General features: G+C 53.1%; 1 long non-coding RNA gene across 3 annotated transcripts; it reads right to left on the bottom strand.

Annotated features, from left to right (window-relative positions):
* Window positions 1-14,627: 14,627 nt before the first annotated feature.
* LOC146765960 (uncharacterized) lies at window positions 14,628-20,305 on the bottom strand. 3 transcript variants are annotated; one of them, XR_014958757.1, is made up of 4 exons: window positions 19,490-20,305; window positions 16,928-18,532; window positions 16,697-16,746; window positions 14,629-15,531 (listed from the first exon to the last, which is right to left on the bottom strand). It is a non-coding gene; the product is annotated as an uncharacterized LOC146765960 (long non-coding RNA). The 3 variants fall into 3 exon arrangements; XR_014958758.1 differs by having other exon boundaries at window positions 14,631-15,531; window positions 17,197-18,532; window positions 19,490-20,303; XR_014958759.1 differs by having other exon boundaries at window positions 14,628-15,528; window positions 16,697-18,532; window positions 19,490-20,304.
* Between the last annotated feature and the right edge of the window lie 2,957 nt (window positions 20,306-23,262).

Raw genomic sequence — 23,262 nt, 5'->3', positions numbered from 1 at the left:
AATCCTTATATCGAAGGATGGACCCCACACCGAAGATGTCCCCACCTCAAACTTGTGCTGCCCTGATAGACCCAAGGGAGCCCTACAAACTGACATCAGGAACCTGGACTGCTGAGTTTTCTTTCCCAGGGAAAATGGAAAAAGGATGTGCCCAGGGGCCCCTGGCCCTGACTGCAAAGAATCCTTATATCGAAGGATGGACCCCACACCGAAGTTGTCCCCACCTCAAACTTGTGCTGCCCTGATAGACCCAAGGGAGCCCTACAAATTGACATCAGGAACCTGGACTGCTGAGTTTTCTTTCCCAGGGAAAATGGCCAAAGGATGTGCCCAGGGGACCCTGGCCCTGACTGCAAAAAATCCTTATATCGAAGGATGGACCCCAGACGGAAGTTGTCCCCTCCTCAAACTTGTGCTGCCCTGATAGACCCAAGGGAGCCCTACAAACTGACATCAGGAACCTGGACTGCTGAGTTTTCTTTCCCAGGGAAAATGGAAAAAGGATGTGCCCAGGGGCCCCTGGCCCTGACTGCAAAGAATCCTTATATCGAAGGATGGACCCCACACCAAAGTTGTCCCCACCTCAAACTTGTGCTGCCCTGATAGACCCAAGGGAGCCCTACAAACTGACATCAGGAACCTGGACTGCTGAGTTTTCTTTCCCAGGGAAAATGGAAAAAGGATGTGCCCAGGGGCCCCTGGCCCTGACTGCAAAAAATCCTTATATCGAAGGATGGACCCCACACCGAAGTTGTCCCCACCTCAAACTTGTGCTGCCCTGATAGACCCAAGGGAGCCCTACAAACTGACATCAGGAACCTGGACTGCTGAGTTTTCTTTCCCAGGGAAAATGGAAAAAGGATGTGCCCAGGGGCCCCTGGCCCTGACTGCAAAAAATCCTTATATCGAAGGATGGACCCCACACCGAAGTTGTCCCCACCTCAAACTTGTGCTGCCCTGATAGACCCAAGGGAGCCCTACAAACTGACATCAGGAACCTGGACTGCTGAGTTTTCTTTCCCAGGGAAAATGGAAAAAGGATGTGCCCAGGGGCCCCTGGCCCTGACTGCAAAGAATCCTTATATCGAAGGATGGACCCCACACCGAAGTTGTCCCCACCTCAAACTTGTGCTGCCCTGATAGACCCAAGGGAGCCCTACAAACTGACATCAGGAACCTGGACTGCTGAGTTTTCTTTCCCAGGGAAAATGGAAAAAGGATGTGCCCAGGGGCCCCTGGCCCAGGGGCACCTGGCCCTGACTGCAAAAAATCCTTATATCGAAGGATGGACCCCACACCGAAGTTGTCCCCACCTCAAACTTGTGCTGCCCTGATAGACCCAAGGGAGCCCTACAAACTGACATCAGGAACCTGGACTGCTGAGTTTTCTTTCCCAGGGAAAATGGAAAAAGGATGTGCCCAGGGGCCTCACTGCAAAGAATCCTTATATCGAAGGATGGACCCAACACCGAAATTGTCCCCACCTCAAACTTGTGCTGCCCTGATAGACCCAAGGGAGCCCTACAAACTGACATCAGGAACCTGGACTGCTGAGTTTTCTTTCCCAGGGAAAATGGAAAAAGCATGTGCCCAGGGGCCCCTGACTGCAAAAAATCCGTATATCGAAGGATGGACCCCACACCGAAGATGTCCCCACCTCAAACTTGTGCTGCCCTGATAGACCCAAGGGAGCCCTACAAACTGACATCAGGAACCTGGACTGCTGAGTTTTCTTTCCCAGGGAAAATGGAAAAAGGATGTGCCCAGGGGCCCCTGGCCCTGACTGCAAAGAATCCTTATATCGAAGGATGGACCCCACACCGAAGTTGTCCCCACCTCAAACTTGTGCTGCCCTGATAGACCCAAGGGAGCCCTACAAACTGACATCAGGAACCTGGACTGCTGAGTTTTCTTTCCCAGGGAAAATGGAAAAAGGATGTGCCCGGGGGCCCCTGGCCCTGACTGCAAAAAATCCTTATATCGAAGGATGGACCCCACACCGAAGTTGTCCCCACCTCAAACTTGTGCTGCCCTGATAGACCCAAGGGAGCCCTACAAACTGACATCAGGAACCTGGACTGCTGAGTTTTCTTTCCCAGGGAAAATGGAAAAAGGATGTGCCCAGGGGCCCCTGGCCTGGACTGCAAAAAATCATTATATCGAAGGATGGAGCCCACACCGAAGTTGTCCCCACCTCAAACTTGTGCTGCCCTGATAGACCCAAGGGAGCCCTACAAACTGACATCAGGAACCTGGACTGCTGAGTTTTCTTTCCCAGGGAAAATGGAAAAAGGATGTGCCCAGGGGCCCCTGGCCCTGACTGCAAAGAATCCTTATATCGAAGGATGCACCCCACACCGAAGTTGTCCCCACCTCAAACTTGTGCTGCCCTCATACACCCAAGGGAGCCCTACAAACTGACATCAGGAACCTGGACTGCTGACTTTTCTTTCCCAGGGAAAATGGAAAAAGGATGTGCCCAGGGGCCCCTGGCCCTGGGACCCTGGCCCTGACTGCAAAGAATCCTTATATCGAAGGATGGACCCCACACCGAAGTTGTCCCCACCTCAAACTTGTGCTGCCCTGATAGACCCAAGGGAGCCCTACAAACTGACATCAGGAACCTGGACTGCTGAGTTTTCTTTCCCAGGGAAAATGGAAAAAGGATGTGCCCAGGGGCCCCTGGCCCTGACTGCAAAAAATCCTTATATCGAAGGATGGACCCCACACCGAAGATGTCCCCACCTCAAACTTGTGCTGCCCTCATACACCCAAGGGAGCCCTACAAACTGACATCAGGAACCTGGACTGCTGAGTTTTCTTTCCCAGGGAAAATGGAAAAAGGATGTGCCCAGGGGCCCCTGGACATGGGCTGGGGGCACACTGCAAAGAATCCTTATATCGAAGGATGGACCCCACACCGAAGTTGTCCCCACCTCAAACTTGTGCTGCCCTGATAGACCCAAGGGAGCCCTACAAACTGACATCAGGAACCTGGACTGCTGAGTTTTCTTTCCCAGGGAAAATGGAAAAAGGATGTGCCCAGGGGCCCCTGGCCCTGACTGCAAAGAATCCTTATAACGAAGGATGGACCCCACACCGAAGTTGTCCCCACCTCAAACTTGTGCTGCCCTGATAGACCCAAGGGAGCCCTACAGACTGACATCAGGAACCTGGACTGCTGACTTTTCTTTCCCAGGGAAAATGGAAAAAGGATGTGCCCAGGGGCCCCTGGCCCTGGGCTGGGGCCTCACTGCAAAGAATCCTTTTATCGAAGGATGGACCCCACACCGAAGTTGTCCCCACCTCAAACTTGTGCTGCCCTGATAGACCCAAGGGAGCCCTACAAACTGACATCAGGAACCTGGACTGCTGAGTTTTCTTTCCCAGGGAAAATGGAAAAAGGATGTGCCCAGGGGCCCCTGGCCCTGACTGCAAAAAATCCTTATATCGAAGGATGGACCCCACACCGAAGTTGTCCCCACCTCAAACTTGTGCTGCCCTGATAGACCCAAGGGAGCCCTACAAACTGACATCAGGAACCTGGACTGCTGAGTTTTCTTTCCCAGGGAAAATGGCCAAAGGATGTGCCCAGGGGCCCCTGGCCCTGACTGCAAAGAATCCTTATATCGAAGGATGGACCCCACACCAAAGTTGTCCCCACCTCAAACTTGTGCTGCCCTGATAGACCCAAGGGAGCCCTACAAACTGACATCAGGAACCTGGACTGCTGAGTTTTCTTTCCCAGGGAAAATGGAAAAAGGATGTGCCCAGGGGCCCCTGGACATGGGCTGGGGCCTCACTGCAAAGAATCCTTATATTGAAGGATGGACCCCACACCGAAGTTGTCCCCACCTCAAACTTGTGCTGCCCTGATAGACCCAAGGGAGCCCTACAAACTGACATCAGGAACCTGGACTGCTGAGTTTTCTTTCCCAGGGAAAATGGAAAAAGGATGTGCCCAGGGGCCCCTGGCCCTGGGACCCTGGCCCTGACTGCAAAAAATCCTTATATCGAAGGATGGACCCCACACCGAAGTTGTCCCCACCTCAAACTTGTGCTGCCCTGATAGACCCAAGGGAACCCTACAAACTGACATCAGGAACCTGGACTGCTGACTTTTCTTTCCCAGGGAAAATGGAAAAAGGATGTGCCCAGGGGCCCCTGGCCCTGACTGCAAAGAATCCTTATAACGAAGGATGGACCCCACACCGAAGTTGTCCCCACCTCAAACTTGTGCTGCCCTGATAGACCCAAGGGAGCCCTACAAACTGACATCAGGAACCTGGACTGCTGAGTTTTCTTTCCCAGGAAAAATGGAAAAAGGATGTGCCCAGGGGCCCCTGCCCCTGACTGCAAAAAATCCTTATATCGAAGGATGGACCCCACACCGAAGTTGTCCCCACCTCAAACTTGTGCTGCCTTGATAGACCCAAGGGAGCCCTACAAACTGACATCAGGAACCTGGACTGCTGAGTTTTCTTTCCCAGGGAAAATGGAAAAAGGATGTGCCCAGGGGCCCCTGGCCCTGGGACCCTGGCCCTGACTGCAAAGAATCCTTATATCGAAGGATGGACCCCACACCGAAGTTGTCCCCACCTCAAACTTGTGCTGCCCTGATAGACCCAAGGGAGCCCTACAAACTGACATCAGGAACCTGGACTGCTGAGTTTTCTTTCCCAGGGAAAATGGAAAAAGGATGTGCCCAGGGGCCCCTGGCCCTGACTGCAAAAAATCCTTATATCGAAGGATGGACCCCACACCGAAGATGTCCCCACCTCAAACTTGTGCTGCCCTCATACACCCAAGGGAGCCCTACAAACTGACATCAGGAACCTGGACTGCTGAGTTTTCTTTCCCAGGGAAAATGGAAAAAGGATGTGCCCAGGGGCCCCTGGACATGGGCTGGGGGCACACTGCAAAGAATCCTTATATCGAAGGATGGACCCCACACCGAAGTTGTCCCCACCTCAAACTTGTGCTGCCCTGATAGACCCAAGGGAGCCCTACAAACTGACATCAGGAACCTGGACTGCTGAGTTTTCTTTCCCAGGGAAAATGGAAAAAGGATGTGCCCAGGGGCCCCTGGCCCTGACTGCAAAGAATCCTTATAACGAAGGATGGACCCCACACCGAAGTTGTCCCCACCTCAAACTTGTGCTGCCCTGATAGACCCAAGGGAGCCCTACAGACTGACATCAGGAACCTGGACTGCTGACTTTTCTTTCCCAGGGAAAATGGAAAAAGGATGTGCCCAGGGGCCCCTGGCCCTGGGCTGGGGCCTCACTGCAAAGAATCCTTTTATCGAAGGATGGACCCCACACCGAAGTTGTCCCCACCTCAAACTTGTGCTGCCCTGATAGACCCAAGGGAGCCCTACAAACTGACATCAGGAACCTGGACTGCTGAGTTTTCTTTCCCAGGGAAAATGGAAAAAGGATGTGCCCAGGGGCCCCTGGCCCTGACTGCAAAAAATCCTTATATCGAAGGATGGACCCCACACCGAAGTTGTCCCCACCTCAAACTTGTGCTGCCCTGATAGACCCAAGGGAGCCCTACAAACTGACATCAGGAACCTGGACTGCTGAGTTTTCTTTCCCAGGGAAAATGGAAAAAGGATGTGCCCAGGGGCCCCTGGCCCTGACTGCAAAGAATCCTTATATCGAAGGATGGACCCCACACCAAAGTTGTCCCCACCTCAAACTTGTGCTGCCCTGATAGACCCAAGGGAGCCCTACAAACTGACATCAGGAACCTGGACTGCTGAGTTTTCTTTCCCAGGGAAAATGGAAAAAGGATGTGCCCAGGGGCCCCTGGACATGGGCTGGGGCCTCACTGCAAAGAATCCTTATATTGAAGGATGGACCCCACACCGAAGTTGTCCCCACCTCAAACTTGTGCTGCCCTGATAGACCCAAGGGAGCCCTACAAACTGACATCAGGAACCTGGACTGCTGAGTTTTCTTTCCCAGGGAAAATGGAAAAAGGATGTGCCCAGGGGCCCCTGGCCCTGGGACCCTGGCCCTGACTGCAAAAAATCCTTATATCGAAGGATGGACCCCACACCGAAGTTGTCCCCACCTCAAACTTGTGCTGCCCTGATAGACCCAAGGGAACCCTACAAACTGACATCAGGAACCTGGACTGCTGACTTTTCTTTCCCAGGGAAAATGGAAAAAGGATGTGCCCAGGGGCCCCTGGCCCTGACTGCAAAGAATCCTTATAACGAAGGATGGACCCCACACCGAAGTTGTCCCCACCTCAAACTTGTGCTGCCCTGATAGACCCAAGGGAGCCCTACAAACTGACATCAGGAACCTGGACTGCTGAGTTTTCTTTCCCAGGGAAAATGGAAAAAGGATGTGCCCAGGGGCCCCTGGCCCTGACTGCAAAAAATACTTTTATCAAAGGATGGACCCCAGACCGAAGTTGTCCCCACCTCAAACTTGTGCTGCCCTGATAGACCCAAGGGAGCCCTACAAACTGACATCAGGAACCTGGACTGCTGAGTTTTCTTTCCCAGGAAAAATGGAAAAAGGATGTGCCCAGGGGCCCCTGCCCCTGACTGCAAAAAATCCTTATATCGAAGGATGGACCCCACACCGAAGTTGTCCCCACCTCAAACTTGTGCTGCCTTGATAGACCCAAGGGAGCCCTACAAACTGACATCAGGAACCTGGACTGCTGAGTTTTCTTTCCCAGGGAAAATGGAAAAAGGATGTGCCCAGGGGCCCCTGGCCCTGGGACCCTGGCCCTGACTGCAAAGAATCCTTATATCGAAGGATGGACCCCACACCGAAGTTGTCCCCACCTCAAACTTGTGCTGCCCTGATAGACCCAAGGGAGCCCTACAAACTGACATCAGGAACCTGGACTGCTGAGTTTTCTTTCCCAGGGAAAATGGAAAAAGGATGTGCCCAGGGGCCCCTGGCCCTGACTGCAAAAAATCCTTATATCGAAGGATGGACCCCACACCGAAGATGTCCCCACCTCAAACTTGTGCTGCCCTCATACACCCAAGGGAGCCCTACAAACTGACATCAGGAACCTGGACTGCTGAGTTTTCTTTCCCAGGGAAAATGGAAAAAGGATGTGCCCAGGGGCCCCTGGCCCTGACTGCAAAAAATCCTTATAACGAAGGATGGACCCCACACCGAAGTTGTCCCCACCTCAAACTTGTGCTGCCCTGATAGACCCAAGGGAGCCCTACAAACTGACATCAGGAACCTGGACTGCTGACTTTTCTTTCCCAGGGAAAATGGAAAAAGGATGTGCCCAGGGGCCCCTGGCCCTGGCCTGGGGCCTCACTGCAAAGAATCCTTATATCGAAGGATGGACCCCACACCGAAGTTGTCCCCACCTCAAACTTGTGCTGCCCTGATAGACCCAAGGGAACCCTACAAACTGACATCAGGAACCTGGACTGCTGAGTTTTCTTTCCCAGGGAAAATGGAAAAAGGATGTGCCCAGGGGCCCCTGGCCCTGACTGCAAAGAATCCTTATAACGAAGGATGGACCCCACACCGAAGTTGTCCCCACCTCCAACTTTTGCTGCCCTGATCGATCCAAGGGAGCCCTACAAACTGACATCAGGAACCTGGATTGCTGAGTTTTCTTTCCCAGGGAAAATGGAAAAAGGATGTGCCCACGGGCCTCTGGACATGGGCTGGGGCCTCACTGCAAAGAATCCTTATATCGAAGGATGGACCCCACACCGAAGATGTCCCCACCTCAAACTTGTGCTGCCCTGATAGACCCAAGGGAGCCCTACAAACTGACATCAGGAACCTGGACTGCTGAGTTTTCTTTCCCAGGGAAAATGGAAAAAGGATGTGCCCAGGGGCCCCTGGCCCTGACTGCAAAAAATCCTTATATCGATGGATGGACCCCACACCGAAGTTGTCCCCACCTCAAACTTTTGCTGCCCTGACAGACCCAAGGGAGCCCTACAAACTGACATCAGGAACCTGGACTGCTGAGTTTTCTTTCCCAGGGAAAATGGAAAAAGGATGTGCCCAGGGGCCCCTGGACATGGGCTAGGGCCACACTGCAAAGAATCCTTATATCGAAGGATGGACCCCACACCGAAGTTGTCCCCACCTCAAGCTTGTGCTGCCCTGATAGACCCAAGGGAGCGCTACAAACTGACATCAGGAACCTGGACTGCTGAGTTTTCTTTCCCAGGGAAAATGGAAAAAGGATGTGCCCAGGGGCCCCTGGCCCAGGGGCCCCTGGCCCTGACTGCAAAAAATCCTTATATCGAAGGATGAACCCCACACCGAAGTTGTCCCCACCTCAAACTTGTGCTGCCCTGATAGACCCAAGGGAGCCCTACAAACTGACATCAGGAACCTGGACTGCTGAGTTTTCTTTCCCAGGGAAAATGGAAAAAGGATGTGCCCAGGGGCCCCTGGCCCTGGGCCCCTGGCCCTGACTGCAAAAAATCCTTATATCGAAGGATGGACCCCACACCAAAGTTGTTGCAACCTCAAACTTGTGCTGCCCTGATAGACCCAAGGGAGCCCTACAAACTGACATCAGGAACCTGGACTGCTGAGTTTTCTTTCCCAGGGAAAATGGAAAAAGGATGTGCCCAGGGGCCCCTGGCCCTGACTGCAAAAAATCCTTATATCGAAGGATGGACCCCACACCGAAGCTGTCCCCGCCACAAACTTGTGCTGCCCTGATAGACCCAAGGGAGCCCTACAAACTGACATCAGGAACCTGGACTGCTGAGTTTTCTTTCCCAGGGAAAATGGAAAAAGGATGTGCCCAGGGGCCCCTGGCCCTGGGAGCCTGGCCCTGACTCCAAAAACTCCTTATATCGAAGGATGGACCCCACACCGAAGTTGTCCCCACCTCAAACTTGTGCTGCCCTGATAGACCCAAGGGAGCCCTACAAACTGACATCAGGAACCTGGACTGCTGAGTTTTCTTTCCCAGGGAAAATGGAAAAAGGATGTGCCCAGGGGCCCCTGGCCCAGGGGCCCCTGGCCCTGACTGCAAAAAATCCTTATATCGAAGGATGAACCCCACACCGAAGTTGTCCCCACCTCAAACTTGTGCTGCCCTGATAGACCCAAGGGAGCCCTACAAACTGACATCAGGAACCTGGACTGCTGAGTTTTCTTTCCCAGGGAAAATGGAAAAAGGATGTGCCCAGGGGCCCCTGGCCCTGACTGCAAAGAATCCTTATATCGAAGGATGGACCCCACACCGAAATTGTCCCCACCTCAAACTTGTGCTGCCCTGATAGACCCAAGGGAGCCCTACAAACTGACATCAGGAACCTGGACTGCTGAGTTTTCTTTCCCAGGGAAAATGGAAAAAGGATGTGCCCAGGGGCCCCTGGCCCTGACTGCAAAGAATCCTTATAACGAAGGATGGACCCCACACCGAAGTTGTCTCCACCTCAAACTTGTGCTGCCCTGATAGACCCAAGGGAGCCCTACAAACTGACATCAGAAACCTGGATTGCTGAGTTTTCTTTCCCAGGGAAAATGGAAAAAGGATGTGCCCAGGGGCCCCTGGCCCTGGGCTGGGGCCTCACTGCAAAGAATCCTTATATCGAAGGATGGACCCCACACCGAAGTTGTCCCCACCTCAAACTTGTGCTGCCCTGATAGACCCAAGGGAGCCCTACAAACTGACATCAGGAACCTGGACTGCTGAGTTTTCTTTCCCAGGGAAAATGGAAAAAGGATGTGCCCAGGGGCCCCTGGCCCTGACTGCAAAGAATCCTTATATCGAAGGATGGACCCCACACCGAAGATGTCCCCACCTCAAACTTGTGCTGCCCTGATAGACCCAAGGGAGCCCTACAAACTGACATCAGGAACCTGGACTGCTGAGTTTTCTTTCCCAGGGAAAATGGAAAAAGGATGTGCCCAGGGGCCCCTGGACATGGGCTGGGGCCTCACTGCAAAGAATCCTTATATCGAAGGATGGACCCCACACCGAAGTTGTCCCCACCTCAAACTTGTGCTGCCCTGATAGACCCAAGGGAACCCTACAAACTGACATCAGGAACCTGGACTGCTGAGTTTTCTTTCCCAGGGAAAATGGAAAAAGGATGTGCCCAGGGGCCCCTGGCCCTGGGCTGGGGCCTCACTGCAAAGAATCCTTATATCGAAGGATGGACCCCACACCGAAGTTGCCCCCACCTCAAACTTGTGCTGCCCTGATAGACCCAAGGGAGCCCTACAAACTGACATCAGGAACTTGGACTGATGAGTTTCCTTTCACAGATAAAATGGCCAAAGGTTGTGCCCAGGGGCCCCTAGCCCTGACTGCAAAAAATCCTTATATCGAAGGATGGAGCCCACACCGAAGTTGTCCCCTCCTCAAACTTGTGCTGCCCTGATAGACCCAAGGGAGCCCTACAAACTGACATCAGGAACCTGGACTGCTGAGTTTTCTTTCCCAGGGAAAATGGAAAAAGGATGTGCCCAGGGGCCCCTGGCCCTGACTGCAAAGAATCCTTATATCGAAGGATGGACCCCACACCGAAGTTGTCCCCACCTCAAACTTGTGCTGCCCTGATAGACCCAAGGGAGCCCTACAAACTGACATCAGGAACCTGGACTGCTGACTTTTCTTTCCCAGGGAAAATGGAAAAAGGATGTGCCCAGGGTTCCCTGGCCCTGGGCTGGGGCCTCACTGCAAAAAAACCTTATATCGAAGGATGGACCCCAGACCGAAGTTGTCCCCACCTCAAACTTGTGCTGCCCTGATAGACCCAAGGGAGCCCTACAAACTGACATCAGGAACCTGGACTGCTGAGTTTTCTTTCCCAGGGAAAATGGAAAAAGGATGTGCCCAGGGGCCCCTGGCCCTGACTGCAAAGAATCCTTATATCGAAGGATGGACCCCACACCGAAATTGTCCCCACCTCAAACTTGTGCTGCCCTGATAGACCCAAGGGAGCCCTACAAACTGACATCAGGAACCTGGACTGCTGAGTTTTCTTTCCCAGGGAAAATGGAAAAAGGATGTGCCCAGGGGCCCCTGGCCCTGACTGCAAAGAATCCTTATAACGAAGGATGGACCCCACACCGAAGTTGTCTCCACCTCAAACTTGTGCTGCCCTGATAGACCCAAGGGAGCCCTACAAACTGACATCAGAAACCTGGATTGCTGAGTTTTCTTTCCCAGGGAAAATGGAAAAAGGATGTGCCCAGGGGCCCCTGGCCCTGGGCTGGGGCCTCACTGCAAAGAATCCTTATATCGAAGGATGGACCCCACACCGAAGTTGTCCCCACCTCAAACTTGTGCTGCCCTGATAGACCCAAGGGAGCCCTACAAACTGACATCAGGAACCTGGACTGCTGAGTTTTCTTTCCCAGGGAAAATGGAAAAAGGATGTGCCCAGGGGCCCCTGGCCCTGACTGCAAAGAATCCTTATATCGAAGGATGGACCCCACACCGAAGATGTCCCCACCTCAAACTTGTGCTGCCCTGATAGACCCAAGGGAGCCCTACAAACTGACATCAGGAACCTGGACTGCTGAGTTTTCTTTCCCAGGGAAAATGGAAAAAGGATGTGCCCAGGGGCCCCTGGACATGGGCTGGGGCCTCACTGCAAAGAATCCTTATATCGAAGGATGGACCCCACACCGAAGTTGTCCCCACCTCAAACTTGTGCTGCCCTGATAGACCCAAGGGAGCCCTACAAACTGACATCAGGAACCTGGACTGCTGACTTTTCTTTCCCAGGGAAAATGGAAAAAGGATGTGCCCAGGGTTCCCTGGCCCTGGGCTGGGGCCTCACTGCAAAAAAACCTTATATCGAAGGATGGACCCCAGACCGAAGTTGTCCCCACCTCAAACTTGTGCTGCCCTGATAGACCCAAGGGAGCCCTACAAACTGACATCAGGAACCTGGACTGCTGAGTTTTCTTTCCCAGGGAAAATGGCCAAAGGATGTGCCCAGGGGCCCCTGGCCCTGACTGCAATAAATCCGTATAACGAAGGATGGACCCCACACCGAAGTTGTCCCCACCTCAAACTTGTGCTGCCCTGATAGACCAAAGGGAGCCCTACAAACTGACATCAGGAACCTGGACTGCTGAGTTTTCTTTCCCAGGGAAAATGGAAAAAGGATGTGCCCAGGGGCCCCTGGCCCTGACTGCAAAGAATCCTTATATCGAAGGATGGACCCCACACCGAAGATGTCCCCACCTCAAACTTGTGCTGCCCTGATAGACCCAAGGGAGCCCTACAAATTGACATCAGGAACCTGGACTGCTGAGTTTTCTTTCCCAGGGAAAATGGAAAAAGCATGTGCCCAGGGGACCCTGGCCCTGACTGCAAAAAATCCTTATATCGAAGGATGGACCCCAGACAGAAGTTGTCCCCTCCTCAAACTTGTGCTGCCCTGATAGACCCAAGGGAGCCCTACAAACTGACATCAGGAACCTGGACTGCTGAGTTTTCTTTCCCAGGGAAAATGGAAAAAGGATGTGCCCAGGGGCCCCTGGCCCTGACTGCAAAGAATCCTTATATCGAAGGATGGAGCCCAGACCGAAGTTGTCCCCACCTCAAACTTGTGCTGCCCTGATAGACCCAAGGGAGCCCTACAAACTGACATCAGCAACCTGGACTGCTGAGTTTTCTTTCCCAGGGAAAATGGAAAAAGGATGTGCCCAGGGGCCCCTGGCCCTGACTGCAAAGAATCCTTATATCGAAGGATGGACCCCACACCAAAGTTGTCCCCACCTCAAACTTGTGCTGCCCTGATAGACCCAAGGGAGCCCTACAAACTGACATCAGGAACCTGGACTGCTGAGTTTTCTTTCCCAGGGAAAATGGAAAAAGGATGTGCCCAGGGGCCCCTGGCCCTGACTGCAAAAAATCCTTATATCGAAGGATGGACCCCACACCGAAGTTGTCCCCACCTCAAACTTGTGCTGCCCTGATAGACCCAAGGCAGCCCTACAAACTGACATCAGGAACCTGGACTGCTGAGTTTTCTTTCCCAGGGAAAATGGAAAAAGGATGTGCCCAGGGGCCCCTGGCCCTGACTGCAAAGAATCCTTATATCGAAGGATGGACCCCACACCGAAGTTGTCCCCACCTCAAACTTGTGCTGCCCTGATAGACCCAAGGGAGCCCTACAAACTGACATCAGGAACCTGGACTGCTGAGTTTTCTTTCCCAGGGAAAATGGAAAAAGGATGTGCCCAGGGGCCCCTGGCCCAGGGGCCCCTGGCCCTGACTGCAAAAAATCCTTATATCGAAGGATGGACCCCACACCGAAGTTGTCCCCACCTCAAACTTGTGCTGCCCTGATAGACCCAAGGGAGCCCTACAAACTGACATCAGGAACCTGGACTGCTGAGTTTTCTTTCCCAGGGAAAATGGAAAAAGGATGTGCCCAGGGGCCCCTGGCCCTGACTGCAAAGAATCCTTATATCGAAGGATGGACCCCACACCGAAGTTGTCCCCACCTCAAACTTGTGCTGCCCTGATAGACCCAAGGGAGCCCTACAAACTGACATCAGGAACCTGGACTGCTGAGTTTTCTTTCCCAGGGAAAATGGAAAAAGGATGTGCCCAGGGGCCCCTGGCGCTGGGCTGGGGCCTCACTGCAAAGAATCCTTATATCGAAGGATGCACCCCACACCGAAGTTGTCCCCACCTCAAACTTGTGCTGCCCTGATAGACCCAAGGGAGCCCTACAAACTGACATCAGGAACCTGGACTGCTGAGTTTTCTTTCCCAGGGAAAATGGAAAAAGGATGTGCCCAGGGGCCCCTGGCCCTGACTGCAAAAAATCCTTATATCGAAGGATGGACCCCACACCGAAGTTGTCCCCACCCCAAACTTGTGCTGCCCTGATAGACCCAAGGGAGACCTACAAACTGACATCAGGAACCTGGACTGCTGAGTTTTCTTTCCCAGGGAAAATGGAAAAAGGATGTGCCCAGGGGCCCCTGTCCCTGACTGCAAAAAATCCTTATATCAAAGGATGGACCCCACACCGAAGTTTTCCCCACCTCAAACTTGTGCTGCCCTGATAGACCCAAGGGAACGCTACAAACTGACATCAGGAACCTGGACTGCTGAGTTTTCTTTCCCAGGGAAAATGGAAAAAGGATGTGCCCAGGGGCCCCTGGCGCTGGGCTGGGACCGGACTGCATAGAATCCTTATATCGAAGGATGGATCCCAGACCAAAGTTGTCCCCACCTCAAACTTGTGCTGCCCTGATAGACCCAAGGGAGCCCTACAAACTGACATCAGGAACCTGGACTGCTGAGTTTTCTTTCCCAGGGAAAATGGAAAAAGGATGTGCCCAGGGGCCCCTAGACCTGGGCTGGGGCCTGACTGCAAAAAATCCTTATATCGAAGGATGGACCCCACACCGAAGTTGTCCCCACCTCAAACTTGAGCTGCCCTGATAGACCCAAGGGAGCCCTACAAACTGACATCAGGAACCTGGACTGCTGACTTTTCTTTCCCAGGGAAAATGGCCAAAGGATGTGCCCAGGGGCCCCTGGCCCTGACTGCAAAGAATCCTTATATCGAAGGACGGAGCGCAGACCGAAGGTGTCCCCACCTCAAACTTGTGCTGCCCTGATAGACCCAAGGGAGCCCTACAAACTGACATCAGGAACCTGGACTGCTGAGTTTTCTTTCCCAGGGAAAATGGCCAAAGGGTGTGCCCAGGGGCCCCTGGCCTTGGGCTGGGCCCTGACTGCAAAGAATCCTTATATCGAAGGATGGAGCCCAGACCGAAATTCTCCCCATCTTAAACTTGTGCTGCCCTGATAGACCAAAGGGAGCCCTACAAACTGACATCAGGAATCTGGGCTTCTGAATTTGCTTTCACTATGTAGATATCCCTCATTCATTGGCAGGGCCCTGCGATCCCCTTGGTTTTCAGGTCCCACGTTTCCTTTTGCTTCCTCAATGTCAAATCCTCACTGGATTTCCCTCATCTTGCATCTCCCACCCCCAAGTACTCAGGGATTTTTTTTCATGCCGAATACCTGTTTTAATCTGACAGTACAAAGATTCGGCTTGATTTTTTCTGTGCTGGATTTCTCCTTGGGAAATCTGCCACCATATAACCCTAACCACAACCACTTTGCTTTGCTCAGAATTCACAACCTTCAGACCAGCATCATGGCACCTTACCCACTGGCCCTCCACTGGCACCTTCCCAAAGCATTCCAGTAATGCTCCACATTTTCAGTGGGCATCCTGTCTCACCCTCATCCTGACCCTAAAAATACACCAAGGAATTCTAAAATAGCCATTAGGAAGGTATAACAATTCTCTAAAAGATGCCAGAGAAAGCCTTCAAAAATCCCCTAATAGCCCTGCAAAAAAAAACACTCAAGGAAGCCTGCTCTGCCTCCAAACCCCTTCCTGTTGCCCTCTAGCCCACAGATGTCATCCCTACCTTTTCGCAGCGGGTCCTGTTGTCCTCTGAGGGTTCTGGCGTTGTCCTGGTGCGAGGGTCGCTGCCCTGTCCCACTGGGAGGCTTCCGGTGTGGTCTCGCTGTCAGGCTTGCTGTGCTGTGCTGCTGTTGTTAGGGGTGAAAAGGGAAAAGGCTGCTTAGGGTGAGGTTAGGGCTGGGTGAGGGGTGCTGCACCTGTACCCTAACTTGCCTCCTAAGCTGTACGCTGTAGCCCTGATCCCCACTGGACTGTCCAGCCCTCAGACCCTCTCCCTTCACCCCTGACCCCTCCCTCAGCCCCCCAGCCCTCAGGCTCTGGCTGTCACCCTCGAACCCCCCTTTGCCCCTCAAGCCCCCTCTCCTCTGCTCCTCAGCCCCCAGCTTCTCTGTGTCACCCTCCAGCTGCCCCTGCCCCCCTCAGCATCTCTCTGTGTCACCCACTGTCCCCTCCCCTGTTCCTCCCTCAGCTCCCAGCCTCTGTCACCCTCAAGCTGTCCCTCAGCCTCTATGCCATGAAAAGACCCTAAAAAACCCACAAAAATGCCCTAAAAAAACCCTCATCTTCAAAATGTCTTAAAACCCTGACAAAAACATGAAAATAGCCTCAGAATGCCCTTAAAATACAATAAAAATACTCTACTTTAAAAAGCCCCTAAAACACCCCTAAAAACCCCCAAAGAACGTTTAAAAAATATCTCTAAATATTCCTAGAAGAGCTCTAAAAATAGCCCCAAAATCCTTAAAACACATTGATGAGACCCTAAAGAAACACCGCAGCGAGGGAGGCTGGAAGATGCGAAGCCGCGCTCCCGGCCCCGGGCGCAGCGTGGCTCCGGCAGGAAAGCGGCTCCTCCGGCAGGAAGAGGCGGCGCCAGGCCAGGAGACCCCCGCCCGCTGCCCCCGGCCCGGCGGGGCCGGCACCGGGCCCGGGGGGCCCCGGCGGCGCCCGAGCCCCGCGCCCGGAGCGGACGGAGCGGCAGCACCGGCGCGGCGCCCGCGCCGCCTCCCCCGCCCGCCAGCCCGGCCAAAGCTCCGCTCGGCTCCGCACGGCTCGCACCGGCGCGGCTCCGGCGGGCCCGCGGCAGCCCAGCCGCGCCCAGCTCCCCTTCCGCCCCGGCCAGCCCCGGCACTTCCGGCAGGGCTCCGCGCCGGACCCTTCGCTGCCGGGCCGGGGGCAGAAGAAGCGCCCCGAATGCAGCGGCACAGCCCGATCCCCGCCCTGCCAGCGCTGCCACGGCTGCAGCTCCCTTCCTCTGAAGCCCCGACACTGATGCCACGCTCCGGCGCTCACCTCACCCTAACAAGGGAAAAGAAATGTAGGCTTCCCTTCAATCGTGTCCCCTAGAAGAGAAGAAAAGAAGCAGCTTTCCTCAAATGATGGCAAAAGGGAGAATTTTACCTCAATCCAAACCCCTTAAAAGGTGGGACCACAGGACTGCCCCCTCCAATTCAACCCCAGGATGACGAAATTTCAAAGGGAAAGGAGAAAAGTCCCCGCTATAAAGGCACAGCACCGGCTCACCTGCTTGGCTGCTGCTTCTCGGCACAAAGGTTTGTCCCTGGGCTCCTCCTTTGAGCAATGCTCCACGTATCCAAGTGTGTATCCAGGTGATACCCCGGACCCTGTCCAAAGCGCCCACCGTCCTTCCAGGAGACAGCCCCGCGAGCCCCCCACAAACTCCTCTTCTCCAGCAGCTCTGTGCAAAACCCGGCTGAGGCAAAGCCTCACCCTTAAATAACCTCCCCCCGGCAGGACACGCCCCTCCTCCTCATCAACTTAACAGCTCGCACCTGCTGCTGTTGCCACTCTCCAACAGCGTCTCTTGGTCTCTCCCTCTCCAGCACACAGCCCACTTCTCACAGACACAGATCCAACAGAAATCTGCTACAGGTGTTGGCTTTTCTTAATCCACCTGGTTACATGATTAAAACACATACATGCATTGATGGTCATTGAGAGAAAGCTTTCCCCTGGAGAAAACAGTCCTTTTGCCGGCACACTTTGATACACCTTCGGAAAAAGCAGAATCTGCACCAACTCCTAAGACCCCTGCCGAGGAACCCAGCCCTGCCTGGGACACCCAAAGCAGCAGACCTTGAAAAAGGAGGGGAAAAGTCAAGCTTGGAGTGGAAAAAGAGGATAGAACTACAGCAGCCTTTAAAAATGCCTGCACAGAGCAATAGTGGGAACCAGACACATTTATTCTTTCCTTGCTTTCTGTGATGACATAAATAGGAATTAAGAACACGTTAAACAAAAGGCAGAGCTAGGATTTTACAGGTCTTCATTTTGGCAGGCTGCATGACAAACACCTCTTCCAGGACTGCGATGCCTTTTGGGGAATGGCAGAGAACGGAGGCAAAAGGTGCCGGGAGCCCTTTCTGTTCCCTTCAGCCCCTGCAGCCCCTCCGGTGCTTTCAGGGCACTCTCTTGGTTCGTTCCTAGAGAAAAAGGCTAGGGCATGATTTTCAAAACTACTGCCCGTCCCCAGTCAGAGTTTCCTACATTCCTGGGTACAAATGAGTGGATGGAGGGAGTGGATGGATGCTGTCCAGCAGTGTCCCCAGGGGCATCTGGAGTGTTCACACTGCTGAGCTGAGAAAAACTCACCAAACCCAGCCCAGGGGCCTGTGATCCTCCACCCACCCGGGGAAACTCCGGTCGCTGTAAACAGAGGCCACAGCGCACACCAGGCTCTGCTGTGCCCGGTGAGGAGTCTCTGTATGAGCCCTGAGCCCTGGCATCGCCTCCCAAACACCACAGAGACCTCTTGTGCCATCAGAGAAAAGCCCTGGAGCAAACGTGTGTCCCCAGCACGATCAACAAGAGATGCAGAATTACCTTCTCAATAAAAACACTGTTTCTGATGGAAATGTTACCTCTGTCAACTGTGAGGATTTTATAGGAATACTGGCTCAAGAATTCAGTGACTTCAGGGATTCCATACCACAGGTTCCTGGGACTGCTTGGGCATCCAGAGCCTATAGTATTGGTTAAACTGGTAGAGCTGAGGATACTTATCAGCTTTGTCACAGAGCTGGAACATCACGCAGGGAGCAAGGGGTTCTCTCGGAGAGTGCAGGAGGCCAGTGAAAACAGCACCAAGGTCCTCCACGACGTCTGCTCCTAGAAAAGCCAAATAAATTAAACTATTGACACGAGCACGGACACTGGGGCAACCTTCCTTACTTTGGGCCTTGCCAGCAGCCCACAGAGCCTCACGCAGAAAAGAACTGATCGAGATCAAAAAGTGTTCCTAGTGACCTAGACAGGTGCTCCTGGCCGCTGAGGTACCTGAAAAACCCTCCAGACATCATCAGCTCTTGCTTAAGCAAATAATCCACCTTCACCGTGTTGTGCCAAAAACACGCCCGGCCCTTAACAGGGAGAGACCCTGCCAGGCACCGCCTCAGAGAAGAACCGAGCTGTACTGGGGGGACACACCCAGCCAACGTGTACGAGTTAAACAGAATTTTCTCTCAGAACTGGGACTTTCAGCACCCCCCAGGTGCTACTCGACTGCCACATACACACAGAGGGCTTCGTGAGGTGCTCTGGGGTTGGCCAGTCCTGCTCCAAGCCCTGCTGATGCCCCGGTGGTTTTAAGGATGTCCTCAAGGAGGTGGTAGAACCTCACAGTGTTTGCCCCTGGAGCTTAATTTCTGAAGTTTTCCTTGGGAAACGCACCCACTTCCTACTTAACAAGGCAGTCCCCTCTCCCTGCTCTCAGGAAGAGCTGCCCACAGGCACGGGAACCACCTTCCTCTCCTGATCGCCACGCTCTGCCCTTAAAACGCTGTTACTGAGGCCAGCTACTTCCACACCAAGACTGTCCATGCAGGGACAGTGTCCCTTCTCTTCAGGGTCAGGGAAAAAGGGCAGAAGCACCTACAGAGCTTCAATGCCCCTCCTGAGCACAAAGCACCGTGAATCTGCACCTCCTGCTGCTTGCAGGGAAGATAATAAAATGCCTCAAGGTAAAAAATGATAAATGGTAAAAAATTATTACAAGAGGGTAGAAGTGATGCTGCTTTCACTCCACTGCTAGAAATGACACATAAAACATAAAAAAAAACCCTGTACCTGTTCCATTTTCAGACTGAAACAACAGCATATTCCTGGCTGCTCATGCAGCAGGGACAACAGCACTGAAGGGAAATGTTTGGATAATCATGTCTTCATTTAAAGAGAACCCAATTCCTTCATCTAAGCCATCACTGCCCTCCATCAGAACAGCCAGCACATCCACGACATCTAATAAGCGAAGGAAAAAATGTAAGCAGAGGATCCAGACTTACTGGGAAAACAACAGAGGTAGAATGCAACATTCCAGGAACACAAGGTAGCTTTTTAGTCACAAAAAAAAAGAAAGAAAAAAAAAAAACACCCAAAAAAAACTAAAAAAAAAAACCCACCAAAAAACAAAAAACCCCAAAAAACCCCAAAGGCACATTTGCCAGGCAATACAATGTTAGGGGCAGCACAAAAATCACAGCTGTACTTCACTCTGCCTTTCAAAGCTGCTGTCCAGCACAGGTTGCCCACAGAAGCTGTGGCTGCCCCCGGATCCCTGGAAGTGTCCAAGGCCAGGCTGGACAGGGCTTGGAGCACCCTGGCATGGTGGAAGGTGTCCCTGCCCATGGCAGGGGTGGAACGGGACGAGCTTTAAATAAAGGTGCCTTCCCATCCAAACCCTTCTGGGATTCCACGATTCTGTGAGCAGCCCCAGGCAGAAGGGCTAAATTTCCATTGTGGTTTGGAAATGCTGCTGCAAGAGCACAAACAGATTTCAAATACTGTTCAAGTGGCACAACCACATCAAAAATTACGTCTGGGGGTAAAGTGGCAACTCTGCAATTCCAGCCTCTGATACCAAGGACACATGGAGGGCTGAATCCAGGGGGCGTTCGGGGTCCAAGTCGGGGTCGTCTTCATGAGCCACCAGCCTGGGGACCCAAAAATCGGGGGGAACCCCGAATTGGGGGGGGACCCAAAATTGGGGGGGTCCTGGGGGGCTCTGGAAGGTCTTTGCAGCATCCCAGGAGGAATTTTGGGAGTCCCAAGGGGGGGTTTGGGGAGTCATGAAGGGAATTTAGGGGGTCTCAGAGAGTTTTTGGGGGGTCCCAGGAGGAATTTTGGGGACCCTGATGGGAATTTTGGGGATCCCAGGGGGTGTTTTGAGGTCCTGGAGAGCTTTTTGGGGGGGTCTCAGGGAGTTTTTGGGGTCCCAGGAGGAATTTCAGGGGTCCTAAAGAGAAATTTGGAGGTCCCAGAAGGTGTTTTGGGGTGACAAATAGAATTTTGGGGGTTCAAGGGGTGTTTTGGGGTCCCGAAGGGAATTTTGGGGGTCCCAGTGGGGTTTTGGGGGTCCTGAAGGGAATTTTGGGCGTCCCAGGGGGGGTTTTGGAGTCCTGGGGAGAATTTTGGGTATCTCAAGAGGTTTTTGGGAGGAATTTTGGGGTCCCAAAGAGAATTTTGTGGGTCCTGGGGAGGGTTTGGGTCCTGAAGTAGAATTTTGGGGGTCCCAGTGGGGTTTTGGGGGTCCTGAAGGGAATTTTGGGCGTCCCAGGGGGGGTTTTGGAGTCCTGGGGAGAATTTTGGGTATCTCAAGAGGTTTTTGGGAGGAATTTTGGGGTCCCAAAGAGAATTTTGTGGGTCCTGGGGAGGGTTTGGGTCCTGAAGTAGAATTTTGGGGGTCCCAGGGGGTTTTGGGGGGTCCCAGGAGGAATTTCAGGGACCCTGATAGGAATTTTGGGGGTCCCAGCGGGGGTTTTGGAGTCCCAAAGGGAATTTTGGCCAACCCAGGGGGAGTTTTGGAGTCCTGGGGAGAATTTTGAGGGTCTCAGGGGGGTTTTGGGTGGAATTTTGGGGGTCCCGAGTGGAATTTTGTGGGTCCTGGGGAGGGTTTGGGGTTCTGAAGGGAATTTTGGGGGTTTCTGGGAGTTTTTTGGGGGTTCCAGTAGGAATTTTGAGGTCCTGAAGGGAAATTTGGGGGTCCCAGGGGGGGTTTTGGGGTCTCAAAGGGAATTTTGGAAGTCCCAGGGGGGATTTTGGGGTCCTGGAGAGGTTTTTGGGTGTCCCAGGGGGCCTTGTGATGTCCTGGAGAGAATTTTGGGGGTCTCAGGGGGTCTTGGGGAGGAATTTTGGGGGTCCCAAGTAGAATTTTGTGGGTCCTGGGGGGGGTTTGGGGTCCTCAAGTGGATTTTGGGGGTCTCAGGGGGTTTTGGGGGGTCCCAGGAGGAATTTAGGGGTCCTGAAGGGAATTTTGGGGTCTCAAGGAGTTTTGGGGGGTTTCAGGAGGAATTTCGAGGACCCTGATGGGAATTTTGGAGGTCCCAGGGGGGTTTTTGGGGTCCCAAATGGAAGTTTGGGCGTTCCGGGAGGGGTTTTGGGGTCCCAAAGGGAATTTTGATGGTCTCAGGGGGGTTTTGGGAGGAATTTTGTGGGTCCCGACCAGAATTTTGAGGGTCCTGGGGGTGGGTTTGGGGTCCTGAAGGGAATTTTGAGGTCTCACGAAGTTTTTGGGGGGTCCCAGAAAGAATTTCGGGGACCCTGATGGGAATTTTGGGGCTCCCGGGGGGGGGTTTGGGGTCCCGAAGAGAATTTTGGGGGTCTCAGTGGGGTTTTGGGTCTCCCAGGAGGAATTTCAGGGACCCTGATGGGAATTTGGGGTGTCCCAGGGGGGCTTGTGGTGTCCTGGGGAGAATTTTAGGGGTCTTGGGGGTTTTTTGGGAGGAATTTTGGGGGTCCCGAGTGGAATTTTGTCCTGGGGAGGGTTTGGGGTTCTGACGGGAATTTTGGGGACTTCTGGGAGTTTGTGGGGGGTCCCAGGAGGAATTTGGGGTTTGTGAGAACCCCAGCCTTTCTCTGGGGTCTCATGTGGTGAAATTCCTCCTCCAACCCGTGCTTCCAAAGAAAAACTCCGCAGGCTTTAGCTGTTCAGTCTCAAGGCAGTTTATCGCTAGTTATCTAACAGATTATGTTCTTGGACTGCGGCTGTTTGATCAGCGGCCTGGGTAGAGGCACACACACCCCCTGACATCCTCTCTATCTGCTGTCTTCTTCGTCTCTCCCCCCGCCCAGGGCTGCTGCTATCTTTTATAAGATATATTACGTATAACATGTTTACAATTATTCCCCAGTACCTACTACCTACGTTGCCAAGTGTTTTTCTACTCTAAACCAATCTGTGAGTGCCAACATCACCAAGAACATGGAGGTAAGGAAAAAGAAGGAGGAAGAACAGGATCAGCCCACTTTCCTCCATCTTAGAACTCCTGACCCCCATGTACAAAGTGAAAACCCCCCTGGACATGTGCTAAAACCCCCTTGTACAATACTAAAAAAATTTCCCCTCTACTTTGTAATTACTTTTACTATACTATCTAACCTTTTGTGATTGCTTGTTCCACCTCCAAAATTGGTAACTCATTCCATGGCTCAAACTCACAATCACAGCTGTTTCCAGCTGCCTGCCAGGGTCCCAAATGCTTCTGACCAAGGCCTGGAACCACTAAAAATGTCTGAGAGACATTATGAGTTCCCACAGGGGTCCTGAAAAGAAATCTGGGGGTCCCAGGGGGGGTTTTGGGGTCCTGAAGGGAATTTTGGGTGTCCCAGGGGGTTTTTGGAGTCCTGGGGAGAATTTTGAGGGTCTCAGGGGAGTTTTGGGAGGAATTTTGGGGTCCCGAGTAGAATTTTGTGGGTCCTGGGGGAAGTTTTGAGGTCCCGAAGGGAATTTTGGGAGTCATAGGGGGAGTTTTGAAGTCCTGGGGAAAATTTTGAGGGTCTTAGGGGGTTTTTGGGAGGAATTTTGAGGGTCCCGAGTAGAATTTTGGGGATTCTGGGGGGGAGGT

The sequence above is a fragment of the Lonchura striata genome, chromosome 16, assembly GCF_050655825.1.
Source record: "Lonchura striata isolate lonStrDom1 chromosome 16, ASM5065582v1, whole genome shotgun sequence".
Classification (NCBI taxonomy): Eukaryota; Metazoa; Chordata; class Aves; order Passeriformes; family Estrildidae; genus Lonchura; species Lonchura striata.
Note: the sequence above shows the minus strand (reverse complement) of the source record. Positions and strands in the feature narration are given on the sequence as shown.